Source organism: Plecotus auritus (genome assembly GCF_963455305.1).
Source record: "Plecotus auritus genome assembly, chromosome: 12".
In the NCBI taxonomy this organism is placed as follows: domain Eukaryota; kingdom Metazoa; phylum Chordata; class Mammalia; order Chiroptera; family Vespertilionidae; genus Plecotus; species Plecotus auritus.
In genome coordinates, this window is record NC_137778.1 from 16,898,303 (window position 1) to 16,911,180 (window position 12,878).

At 39.4% G+C, this 12,878-nt stretch overlaps 1 pseudogene across 1 annotated transcript in view; it reads right to left on the reverse strand.

Moving 5' to 3' along the window:
- Positions 1-2,012: 2,012 nt before the first annotated feature.
- Positions 2,013-12,878, reverse strand: part of LOC308237252 (ribosome biogenesis protein BRX1 homolog) — a 49,745-nt pseudogene continuing 38,879 nt past the window's right edge. The window contains exon 3 of the transcript in view: positions 2,013-3,011. The product of the transcript in view is annotated as a ribosome biogenesis protein BRX1 homolog (transcript). The remainder of the gene's footprint in view (positions 3,012-12,878) is intronic.

A 12,878-nucleotide genomic window follows, 5' to 3' on the forward strand; every position in this document is an offset into this window, starting at 1 on the left:
ACAAAAGGAAGATAAACAATCCAATTAAAAAAATGGGCAAAGGACCTAAATAGACACTTCTCCAAAGTGGACATACAGAAAGCCAAGAGACATATGAAAAAATGCTCAGTCACTAATCATCTGAGAGATGCAAATTAAAACGACAATGAGATGTCACCTCACACCTGTCAGAATGGATATCATCAACAAATCAACAAATGTTGGTGCGGTTGTGGAGACAAGAAAACCTTAGTACACTGCTGGTAGGAATGCAGACTGGTGCAGCCACTGTAGAAAACAGTATGGGGAGTTTCCTCAAGAAATTAAAAATAGAACCCCAATTTGACCCAGTCATCCCACTTCTAGGAATATATCCTAAGAAACCTGAAACACTTATCAGAAAGAATATATGGCTGGGGGATAGGGGAGGCCAGGGGGGAGGTCAATGGGGAAAAAAGGAGACATGTACTACTATTTGTAATACTTTAAACAATAAAATAAAATTTTTAAAAAAGAATATATGCACCCCTATGTTCATAGCAGCGCAATTTAAAATAGTTAAGACTTGGAAACAGCCTAAGTGCCCATCAGCAGATGAGTGGATTAAAAAACTATGGTACATTTACACAATGGAATACCACACAGCTGTAAAAAAGAAAGAACTCTTACCATTTGCAACAGCATGGATGCACGTGGAAAGAATTATGCTGAGCGAAATAAGCCAGTCAGAGAAAGGTAAGTATCACATGATCTCACTCATATGTGGAATCTAATGAACCAAATAAACTGATGATCAAAAATAGACTCAGAGTCATAGAAGCATGAACAGAATGTTGAACCTCAGAGGGAAGGCAGGGGAGGGTGGGTGGGAAGAGATCAACCAATAAACTTGCATGCATATATGCATAACCTGTGGACACATACAATGGGGTGGTGAGGGCCTGGGGATGGGGAGGGGGAGGATGGGAACCGGCTGGAAGACCTTAATGAGGGAAAAAGGAGGACCTATGTAATACTTTCAACAATAAATATTTTAAAAATTGCAATATCAAAAGCTAAATAAATCCTGGTCAAAGGCACTGTTTCTTCTACTCCCATTCTATATGTCAAGCTTGTTCTAAAATTCCTCTACTTCAGTCACAAACATGTATTAAGTGCTACTGTATACGTGGCACAGGCTTATATACTTGAACTACATTGCTAAACAAAACTGAGAAAGCTTCCTGAACTCTGCCCTTGTGGAAGTCATATACTAACAGAGAGACAACAAAATGCATAATAAAGAAATTACATGGTATTATTAGCAGGTTACAAGTATTGGAGAGGGGAGAAAAAGTAAAGCAAAGAAAGAGATGAGGAGTATTAAATTTTAAAGTTTATAACTTTAGGGTCGGTCAAAGAAGTTTTAAAAGAAAATTTAAAATATTTTAATCCAATGAAAACACAACTTATCAAAATTTGGAAGATGCAGTTAAAGCAGTACTTAGAGGAAAAGTTAATAACATTGGACATATGCACTAAGAAAAAAGAAAGATATAAAATCAGTAACCTAATTTTCCACTTTAGGAAACTAGAAAAGAAAATTTTAACCTTAAAGCAACAGAAGAAAAGAAGTAATAAAAATATGAACAGAAACCAGTGAAATTCAAAACAGGAAAACAACAGAGAAAAATCAATAAAACCAAAAACTTGTTCTTTGGAAAAAAAATCAATAAAAATGATAAACCTGTGGACAGACTAACCAAGAAAAAAAGAGAGAAGACACACATTGCCAATATCAGAAATTAAAGAGGGATCATCATTACTGAGTCCATGGACATTAAAAGGATAATATACACTTGAAATATATACAATTACATTTGTCAATTATTCCTCAATAAAGGTTTGTTATTTTGGGAGCCACGAGATTTTAATTTTTTCTTTCTTTTAACTGCTACACTAACTAGATGTATGATAGTCCTGAATAATAAAACTATTTATACATTGAACACAAAATAAATGTAAAGTAAGTGAAAAACTAGTTATCCAGGGATTCATTTTGCATTCCCACTTTCAGCTTCTGTTTCATTTCTCTTTGCCTTTTGAAAACCCTTTTCTTTCTTGCTTTCCAATCAACTTTTGGCTCTGATTTTACCCACTGTACTTCTATCGGTTGTACCTTAGCTGGTGTAACAAAAACATCTGCAGTGGGTTCATATGGAAGAATCATCTTTGGTTCTTTCTCCCTCAGTTTATATGCCTCTTTAACTTGCTGTTTCTCTTTGTATTTTGCAGCTGTGATGGGTCTTGTGCCACACCCATGGATGTTTGGTACTGGTAGCGAGGATTTTCATATAAAGCTGGTACTCCAAAACTTCCCTGGGAAACCTTTATGAGATTTAAGACAAAATGAAATCCTGTTTCTACAAGAGCAGCATCTTCTCCTATGATCTGAAAGTTCTGAAATGATAGCCTATTATCCAAAACAATGAAAGTAAACACGTAGCTCGAAAATTATTGGCTTTGGGGGTGACAGTGCGGTGAGTGTACTGAAGATCTGACTTAAGAGTTCTTTTACTGTGGTAATTCATCAAAAGCAGGGTCAAAAGGCAAAAGGGGCTGAGAACCTTTCAAAGTTTCCCGTCATCTTTAGTTCAGTGAGGGTATGATGTTTTGAACTAGAAACTACAGAGTCTATGAGGTGAATCTGAAAGCCAGGTATAGAGATCTTGTTTCTTCTCGGCTTCAAAACAGAAACATTTAACGTACTTTCACAGTTCACAGACCTCATTAATCACCAATAACTTACCTTTACGATCCATTTTAGTATCTGCTTTAGACTGAGGCATCCACATTCTTAAGTCTTGCATTAAACGTCTTGTTCTGAAATGTATTCCTCTGGGGAAGAAGATGAGAATCTATTCCTTCTTTTTGCACTTGCCCTTGCAAATGGGGCCTGGGATGCAGTCTCTGTCTTCTTCCTCCACCTTCTCTGCCACGTCCAGCAGCTTAGCTGTGGCCTGCCACCTTTTTTGTTCCTTTCCAGCTTCCTCCTTTGAACCCCCAAGGCTCTAGGTCATTTCCTCTTGGTGGCCACCATCTTGCCTCACTGCCTTTGCTGTTAATACATTTTTTTAAAGGATAGTAAAGGAATGCTATGAACAACCCTATGCCCACAAATTTGATAACTTAGCTGAAGTGGGCCAATTCCCTGAAGACACAAATTACCAAAATTACCTTTTGGCTGAACTTTGAGGAAAATATGAAGACTCTGAAGAAATACAGAGCCCTCACCAGTTTGGCTCAGTGGATAGAGCGCTGGCCTGCGGACTGAAGGGTCCCGGGTTCGATTCCAGTCAAGGGCATGTACCTTGGTTTCGGGCACATCCCCAGTAGGAGGTGTGCAGGAGATCGATGTTTCTCTCACATCAATGTTTCTAACTCTCTATCCCTCTCCCTCCCTCTCTGTAAAAAATCATAAAATATATTTTAAAAAGAAAAGAAATACGGAAATACAGAACAAAGCTGACGAAAGTAGTTTCTTGACTTTTCATTTGTTAAAAAAAAAAAAAGAGTTGAAAATGCTTGGTGTGTGCTTGATAACATCGAGGCATCTAGCCTGCACTTTAGCAAAGCCAAAACCCAATTATTAGACTGAATAACTGGCCATGTGCTGCCTCCCTCCTCTTCATATGCCCCACCTCTCACTCCTGACATCCGCATCCTGGTTCTTCTCTCTCTCCCTCTGCTGCCTCCCACAGTCCTGGCACAGAGAACACCATCCAGATGGATTGTCTTCCCCATATCACACACCCAGATATCTGGATGCCATACAATGAACAGAATTTTTCATTTTCTTTCCAAGAGGTGGCCTGTGATTCAGACAGAGTCTCTGTATTGTCTGGCTCAGCTCTGGAAATTATCAAATTATCTATAAAGAAGAATGAAACAGACATGAGGGTGAGGAAATCCAGTGGGTTTGAAGAAATCACCCTAAAGTTGACCTTTGCAGTGAGTTTTTACTGAGATAAGAAACATGTACAAAATCTATGTCTTTATACTGAACCACCTTCTGTTTAGAAACCCAACTTCTGAGGGGGTGAGGTCAGGGAACAGCTGGGGAGTTATTTCTCCTTTGTAGTACACTAAGAACTTTTATCCCAGAGACAGGTAGGAGGATAATCTTCCTCTTTAAAAGCCATTAAACATATCCGTGGAAAAAGCAGAAACCTGGACTGAATGAGACAATGCAATAGAATTTCATAAGTTTTGACCTGTTAAAAAACTGATTAAGAACATAGGCAATAATAGATCACTTCATTTCCATTTGACTTTTTGAAAGATGCCACTACTATATTTGGGAACCAGAAATGAGACTTTAGAAAAAAATTGGAAATTACCAAGAAATCAATCACAAATTGCAAACAAATAATTCTAAGAAATTTAAGTAAGCTCTATGAACATCAGAGTAATTCAATTCCTTGATATTTGTTAAATTTCACAATACAATGAACAAAATTGTTTATCCTTATTCTCTCTTCAAAAATTAACCCACAAGCCTACAGACAACAAACCCACAAAATACTAAAACAATTCTTGATATGAAACTTACAAGGATTTTTATTTTCCTGGAGCTGGCAGCAGATTGCAGGAATTATAGCCATTTCTAATCTCCAGGCAGGTTGTAATCTTATGCTTTAGGTGGCCCTTTACACATACAATAAGTATCTGCGTACAAAGATCAAATATGGCTTTTGTGTTGTAGCCAGTCTCCATTCTTTGTGTAATTTAAATTTTCAAACATGTTTGTAAAACACAAAGAAGAGGATGACAAATTTCACAATGGATTAGTGATCTTGCAAATCGTTTAAAGACTCTGTGCTGTATGTCTAGTAGGGTGATTTATTTGGAAATATTATCTCAATCTTTTAAATCCTGTATAAGTGGAACAGTTTAGGTAAAATATTTACGATACTAGCACTCAGAGTGTTTTTCCAACCAGAACTTCTAGGGAAGGGATTCTAATTGAATTTGAGGGCAATTACTTACCATTTAAAATTATGAGATAATCCAATGTTGCCTTTTATAGATAGATATTGATTTTAGGTGATTTTATCCTTTTTTAAAATTTAACTTTATTGTTGAAAGTACTACAGATGTCTCCCCTTTTTTCCCATCCATCCTGCACCCGCCCTCCCAGGCCTTCACCACACGATTGTCTGTGTCCATGGGCTATGCATATATGCATATAAGTTCCCTGGTTAACAAATGATCACAAGATAAATCCAATACATTTGACATCTGAGTTCTACGTGAGGAAAACTGGCATACACCGTTTCAAGTAATGACCATCAATGCCCAAATTTGGAGGCAACTGCAAAGTTCCTGAACTACATAAGTCTCTTTTTCCTTTTTGAAAGTGTTTGTTGTGTTTTATTGTGGTAAAAACACAAAACATAAATTCTACTCTCCTAACAATTTTTAAGTGTGCATTACAGTATTAATTAGAAGCACAGTGCAGTACAGCAAGTCTCCAGAACTTTTCCTCTTGCACGACTGAAACTGTATATCATTGAACAGCTCCCTATTGTCCCCGTCCCTGCAGCCCTGGCAACTACCATTCTACTTTCTGTTTCTATGAGTCTGATTACTTTAGATACCGCATATAAGTGGGCATAGGTCTCTTTCTGTAACTTCCCACTACGTCATGACAATCCATATGTAACATGAACTCGTTATGGTGAAGTTTTATCATCCAGTTTAGTGATTATGACTGGTTTGCGCAACTGTTTCTTGCTAGTTGTGTCTTCTTGAATTATAGATAGTGCAAAACTAAAAATAAGATTTCCCATACTGGCAGCTGAGTTCTGGATGTGACTTTGGTTCTGCCACTTTGATCCATTCATGTAAGATTATGAAGCAGAAGTGAGCTAGAGGCCATATTCCTGTGCTTCAAAGACATGAAGACATTGATGTTCCTGCAAAGGATTAGCCATGTCAAGTCATTTTCTTTGTGGGTGTTGAAAGCAATTGGTAGTCCTGGTGGCAACTGGAATCCCTGTTCCAGCACCAGATCTGCCTCTTGCTTCAACAGTGTTTGGACAGAACAGACCCAGGGACGCCCCTTTTTCCAGCCTCCGGCCACTCTCCTGTATCTTATCCAGTCATGGGGCAGTCATGAGGCAGTTGATCAGTAGGGACAGGCACTTGTGGGTCCTAGGCTGTAGCTCTAGCAGGTTGCCCTGGTATCTCCAGTTCTGGGGGCCCGTCCTGGTCCAACAGCTTCCTGATCGTGGTAGAGGATAGTTGCTTCCCCTACAGGCCAGTTTAGCTATTTTATTCTAGGAGCCTTTCATAGAGACCCTGATTAATGTACATTCCCTCAACCTTCACCATCGTTTTTTAAGCATCTAACTCTCTGTTGCAAACCACTTTTCACATCAAGTTTCCAACGTGTTCCTCATTCCTCCATCTGGCTCTTGGCTGACTCACCAGCTGAGAGTGATAGCGTGTTTTAACTAGAGCCCAGCCTCACTGCCCCGCCCTCTGCCCCCAGGTTATTAGATTCCTTGGTCTTTAATCAACTTCAAGCAGAGACAGAAAATCACAATCAGTCGTTTTAGTGCTAGTCTCTCCAACTGCTCTGATTACATTACTGCAGTAAAATGATAAACTAGCATTTCAGTAATTATAAATTAATTATAATTTTGAAATACTATGCCAAAACCTGTATTTCATTTTAAAAGTATTCAGTATTCTGAGTATATTTAAGACTGAAATGGAACTAAAAATATAATAGATTTTAAATTTTAAAAAATAAAAATGTAAATGAATGCATATATAAATATTAATCGCATTCTAATTCTGATTTAACTATTGGAGGATTAAATGAATACAAAAAAGTACTATTATAAAATAGTAAGATGAACACTAATATAAGATAAAGATAATACATATTGAGAAATTTTAAATAAAACATCACTTCAGATATATTTTAAATGCAGCCTTAGAAGACAAAGTGTAACAAGCATTCATGCATGAACATGTAGTTACTTTGTGCCAAATATTGTAAGCTTCAGTTAAAAATTCTGAACTGTACTTATAAGTAGAATGTTGAGGTGATAATGTTATGTCAATTCAAACATTTTCCTCTAACTCACTCAGCTTCAAATAATCCTTTCTCTTGACTTATATTTATTTTATTATTTTTATTTTTTGAAGGTATTTTATTGATTTGAGAGAGAGAGGGGGGCGGGAGGGAGGGAGGAAGGGAGAAGGAGAGAGAGCACCATCCACGTGAGAGCTAAACGTCTATCAGCTGCCTCCTGCTGACCCCCACCAGGAGTTAAACCTGAAAGCCGGGCATGTGTCCCTGACCAGGAATCAACCAGCAACCCTTTGGTACCCGAGACAATGCCCAACCAACCTAGCCACACCAGCCAGGGCTTGACTTACAATTTTAAAGAAATCTTTTGCAGACTTTTACTTGGGGGTGGGGAAAGAGATTTGAGACTGAAATCTTTATAATGAGAGTGAGATGTTCTTGTTTAAAGAAAACATTTCTGACTTGTCCTCTTCTTTAGTTTAGAGATGGAGATTCCGATTTACAACTACCAGTATCGATTTGGATACTGTCATATTTCCTTTGTTTAAAAATTCTTCTCACTAAAATAAAATTTGTTTTTTCAACAGAAGCCGTCTAGCACCCTAACTAATATGGCTGCTTAAACTCATACAGGCTGGAATGCCTCGAAAACTACGGACTGCATATCCTTTTTTAAAATTTTAACAATATAGTTTATTGAACCCAATAGACATACTATGATTTCAATATGTGTTCAATATAAAAAGTTATTAACATTCCTTTTTTTAAAGCAAAGTGTTGGGAATCCAATACTTACACTCACAGCACATCTCAGCTCTCACGTGCCACGTGTCTACCTTTGCATACACACTTAATAATGACCCCATCATTTAACTTAACCTAAACATGTACATTCCTGAGTGCCCTGGTCAGTCCTGGGTCTGTCTCTTGCTTCAACAATGTTTGGACAGAACAGACTCTTCTCCACCTTCAGAACCACCTCCAAGACCAGCCACCACACCGATTTCTTTTCTACCTTAACTCTTAACTTCATTTTGTTTATTGCCAAACAACCATGAGCTCCCAAATTCGTCAGAATTATCCCCCTGAGGTGGATGGAGGCTGCGGTCAACCACCTGGCCCCTGCCTCTGCGGCCGCCCACACCTACCTCTCTCTGGGCTTCTATTTCCATTGAGGATGTGGCTCTCCAGGGCGTGGGCCGCTTCTTCCCGAGTTGGAGGCGGGAGGCTCGAGGGCTCTGAGCGTCTCTTTAATGTTGCAAACCCAGCGCGGTGGCCGCCCTCTCCCCCAGGACGCGCTGAGGCCTCCCAAGGTGAGTGGGCAGAACTCAGGGCGCCAGGGAGGCCGCCCCGGCCTTGGGGAGGAACCTGACCCAGGCCCTTGTGGATCTGTGAGCCCTGGTTCTGCCCACTGACCCCCAGCTCTGACTTCCTGCAGAGCCACTTCCGGGTGAAGAGGTGAAACTCATCAGGAAGATGGGCCACACCTGGCTCCCCTCCGCAGGCTGCCGGCCCCCAGGCTGGGCGGGGCGAGTGTCTCTAGGAAAGGCACCCCCTCCAGCACAGCTAGGAGCCTGTGGAGCCCGGAGGCCTTTGAGGGGCCCCTCTGCATCCCCTGGTGTCTGCCTTTTGCCTGAGCGTCTCCCCGAAACTACTGGCCATTCTTTTAACCACCTGAAGCCCTCTCCCAGGCATTGGACCAAATGAAACAATAAAGCTTTTTGAAGAAAAAAAAAAAAAGTAAATTACTAAGATTTCAGATTTTTTAAAAATAGCAATATATGCCCACAAAAATGCAGCTTTTCACATACATGTCACATAGGACTTTATTCCCTCCACCCATCCCCCATCCACGTATTTTTTTCCTGCTCTGTCACCCTTTATCTCTCTCAGACGAGTGCACGTTCCCTTCTTATTACAAAAGTAGAAGCCTTTTAAGAAAGGCTCTTACCAGTACATGATCTACCTGGTTTGGCTCAGTGGGTAGAGCATCCGCCCATGGACTGAAGGGTCCTGGGTTCGATTCCAGTCAAGGGCATGTACCTTGTTTGCAGGTTCCCTGGCCCCCGTCGGGGTAGGTGCAGGAGGCAACCAATCAATGTGTCTCTCACACTGATGTTTCTCTGTGTCTCTCCCTCTCTCTTCCACTTTCTAAAAATCAATGGGAAACATATCCTCGGGTGAGGATTAACCACAAACAAAGGCCCTTACATGATGATTTCTCATCAGTCCAAGCACTTTGGTCTTCACACAGGTTTCTTTGTTTTCTTTTTTTGTCCCAGGGGAAGAGGTGCCTTGGCTTCTCACCAGCTTCTATTTCTTTCCCTTCCTGCCTCCTGGGAGGCTCATTCATTAGTTCTCCATGGCCCTTCCCATTTTTCCTTCACCTCCAAGTTCTTTCTATTTCAAAAAATGTGAGTTCTCCTTATATTTTAAAAATTACCCTTGACTCTGTTGTTTCCTGTTCATTTCCTTTTCCTCTTACAGAAGCAGGGCAGTTTGGGGTCCCGAATAGGCAGCCTGCTGCCCATCCTCCTGGGTTTGAGCCAGGCTTCACCACCTATTAGCGGTGGGAACTCCAGCAAGCTACTTAATTTCCGAGTATAAAATGCTGATGATCATGGCATTGTTATTAGCTTATTGTGATTACTTGATTTTCAGAAACGTTAACCATATTTCCCTTTCTTTTCTTCTGTGGACTCTCTTCCTTCCCAAGTACAAAGGTCTGAAATTTAAAGTCACAAGAGAGACATGCAAAAATGCAACTTTATTTTTTGCAAGTGAATTTAACTTGTTCATGAGCCGAATTTCTACCCCATAATAGGTAACACTGAAATTAGCCCTTGGAGGAAAAGAAGAAGCTGGTTTTAAAAGTTGCCTCTGATGCATTAAAGCTCAATTTTAGGCTCCTCCACTTGTGTGTCTAATTACATCTAAGGGAACAGAGGAAGCTTAAGACAGCTCTATTGATAGTCTTCCTGGTGAAGAAGAGTGTGCAGCAGGTTTAGCCTTACAACAGAGACAGAAATCTTTATCCCACAGCTCAATTTCAATTTCATTAACAAAGGCAATGAGGTGTTGCTTGTGATGAGATGTTGAGATGTGTATTTTTTAAATATATATTTTTATTGATTTCAGAGAGGAAGGGAGAGGGAGAGAGAGAGAGAAACATCAGTGATGAGAGAATCATTGATTGGCTGCCTCCTGCACGTGCCCCACTGGGGATAGAGCCCACAACCCAGGCATGTGCCCTGACCAGGAATCGAACCCTGACCTCCTGGTTCATAGGTCAACGTTCAACCACAGAGCCATGCCGGCTGGGTGAGATGTTTTTTTGACCACAGCATTATATCTAAGAAAATAATTTCCCTATGCCACTGCTGTGTGTATCTGTCTAAAGGATGGAGGAGAATTGTGAACCATATTTCATTTATGCTGAATTTTTTGGCTCAATGACTATTCTGTAATATTCTCTGTTACATGTTATTTTAACACTCATCTAGAAAAAAATGTATACTAAAACCCAAAACTTAGAATTGTAAGATAAATATACATTAGGGCATTGCTGTAGCTGCTAAATTGATCCATGCCAAAAAGTCAGCAAAAATATAATCTTGGAGAGTTCATATTTGACAACTCAGTCTTTTCCTATAATGGAGTGTAGAAGGATTAAAGATTTCATTTAATTGAGACACACCCTCCTTTTTCGGATATATGCAGTCTCGTCTCTCTTGGAATCTTGGAGCAAAACCTGCAACAGCCAGAATTGTAAATCAGAGACCATCCTGATTAGATGAAGACTTCTACAAAATCCACCAAGTCTAAATTAGATGGAAGTTCTAGAATAAAGAGCGGGCGGTAACTAAGCAGATTGTGGGTGGAAGATGATTTATGTTCTAAGGAAAGATGCGTTTGGGGAGTTTCTTCCCTCCTAAAGTCAATCAAAACTTTGCTCCCTCCCTTTTCACTTCTTCCTATCACTTTCTATAGAAAGCAGTATTCACAATACCAATTACATAATTAATTATCTGCATGGCCAACTTCCCTGAACAAAATGACGGTAGCAGGTGCTCAGCCAGAGTGCAGCTTATGCAAGAGTGAAGACATCTGGTCCTCTGGGCCACGGTGACAGAGCTCGGATGCGGGGCCGGGTGCGTGCCATGACCCGGAGGCAGAATGACGGCCAGCCACTAACCCACAGATGACAAACACCATCATTTTAGACTTGAGTTGTGATTATTGCATTTTCCTGCAGGCATTATAATAAAATAAATAAACTTGAAGCAACCCTGCATAAGTTTGAAGTAATCAAATAAATTTGATAGACATATGGGAAACAAGTGAACAATTCATGTGCTAAAAAAAACCAAACCCATAAATTGCTCCTTTTATTATTGGAGAAAATATGTGCACTGCATTAAATATTTCTGCTTATTTCTTTGATGAATATTCTAAAGAACTGGATTTAGCCATATCTTAAAATGACACAAGTTCTACAACCATACGTTAGCCAAGCCCATTTATTTATTTATAGAAATGCTAAACCACTTTCCATTAAACATAGAGATTAGTAAGCCTATCCCTGCAGGCATGACTAACACACGATAGAAAGTATAGTCTACCTTTTTTTTTTATATATATAAGTACAACATACATCCAAAAAATACAAAAATCTTATGTATACAGCTCAAAGAATTTTTACAGAAGGAAACACCCCCATCCAACTACCACACAGATCAAGATACGAAATACTGCCGAAACCGGTTTGGCTCAGTGGATAGAGCATCGGCCTGCGGACTGAAGGGTCCCAGGTTCGATTCCGGTCAAGGGCATGTACCTTGGTTGTGGGCACATCTCCAGTAGGAGGTGTGCAGGAGGCAGCTGATCGATGTTTCTCTCTCATCAATGTTTCTAGCTCTCTATTCCTCTCCCTTCCTCTCTGTAAAATATCAATAAAATATTAAAAAAAAAAAAAAAAGATACGAAATACTGCCTGCATCCCAGGAGTTTCCTTTGTGTAGCATCCTGGTAACTGCCACTTCGAAGGTAATGCTCATCTAACTTGTATCACCATCGATTCATTTCCACTGGTTTTGAACTTTAAATGAGTGGAGGCATTGGAGGGGCTCATATATGTACTCTCATTTATCAGACTTCTTTCATTCAATAGTTGGTGAGATTTAACCATGGTATCACAGAAGTTTTCATGGGAAATATATGCAAATTTACTTACCTATCCCATTGATGGGCATTTGAGTTGCTTGGGGCTATTACACACAATGCTTCTCTGAAACTTTGTTTTAATTTCTTACATCTTTTAAATTAATAAAGCATTGCTTTCTTTGTTTAATTGTTATTCACTTTGTAATGATATAAGTGTATATTGTTCGTGTTTATCTTCATTATCACAAAAGGCATCTGTTGCTTATTAGAGTCTATCCTAAATTTGTACTTTTCACTTTTCTTAACTCCATTTTCCTCACTCCCAAAATGATGTAGTTTTCATTTATTTGAAAGCACCTAAACCATTTTAATTGTTTTAAAATGTCAATATTCAGATAGATTTACTCCTGCAGTTATTTGTTCCCCTTTTCCCATCCCTTCCTGCATTGCCATGATTCCAGCTGGGATCATTTTCCTCCTGATGAAGGACTTTCTTTGATATTTCTTTTAGTATGTGTCTGTTGATGACACATTCCCTCAAGGTTATTTGTTGTGGTTTATTTCACCATCATTTTAAAAAAATGTACTTATGGGTCAGCAATCACTTTTTAGGACTTTTAAATTATATCTGCTGTTGTCAAGCTTTAATAAT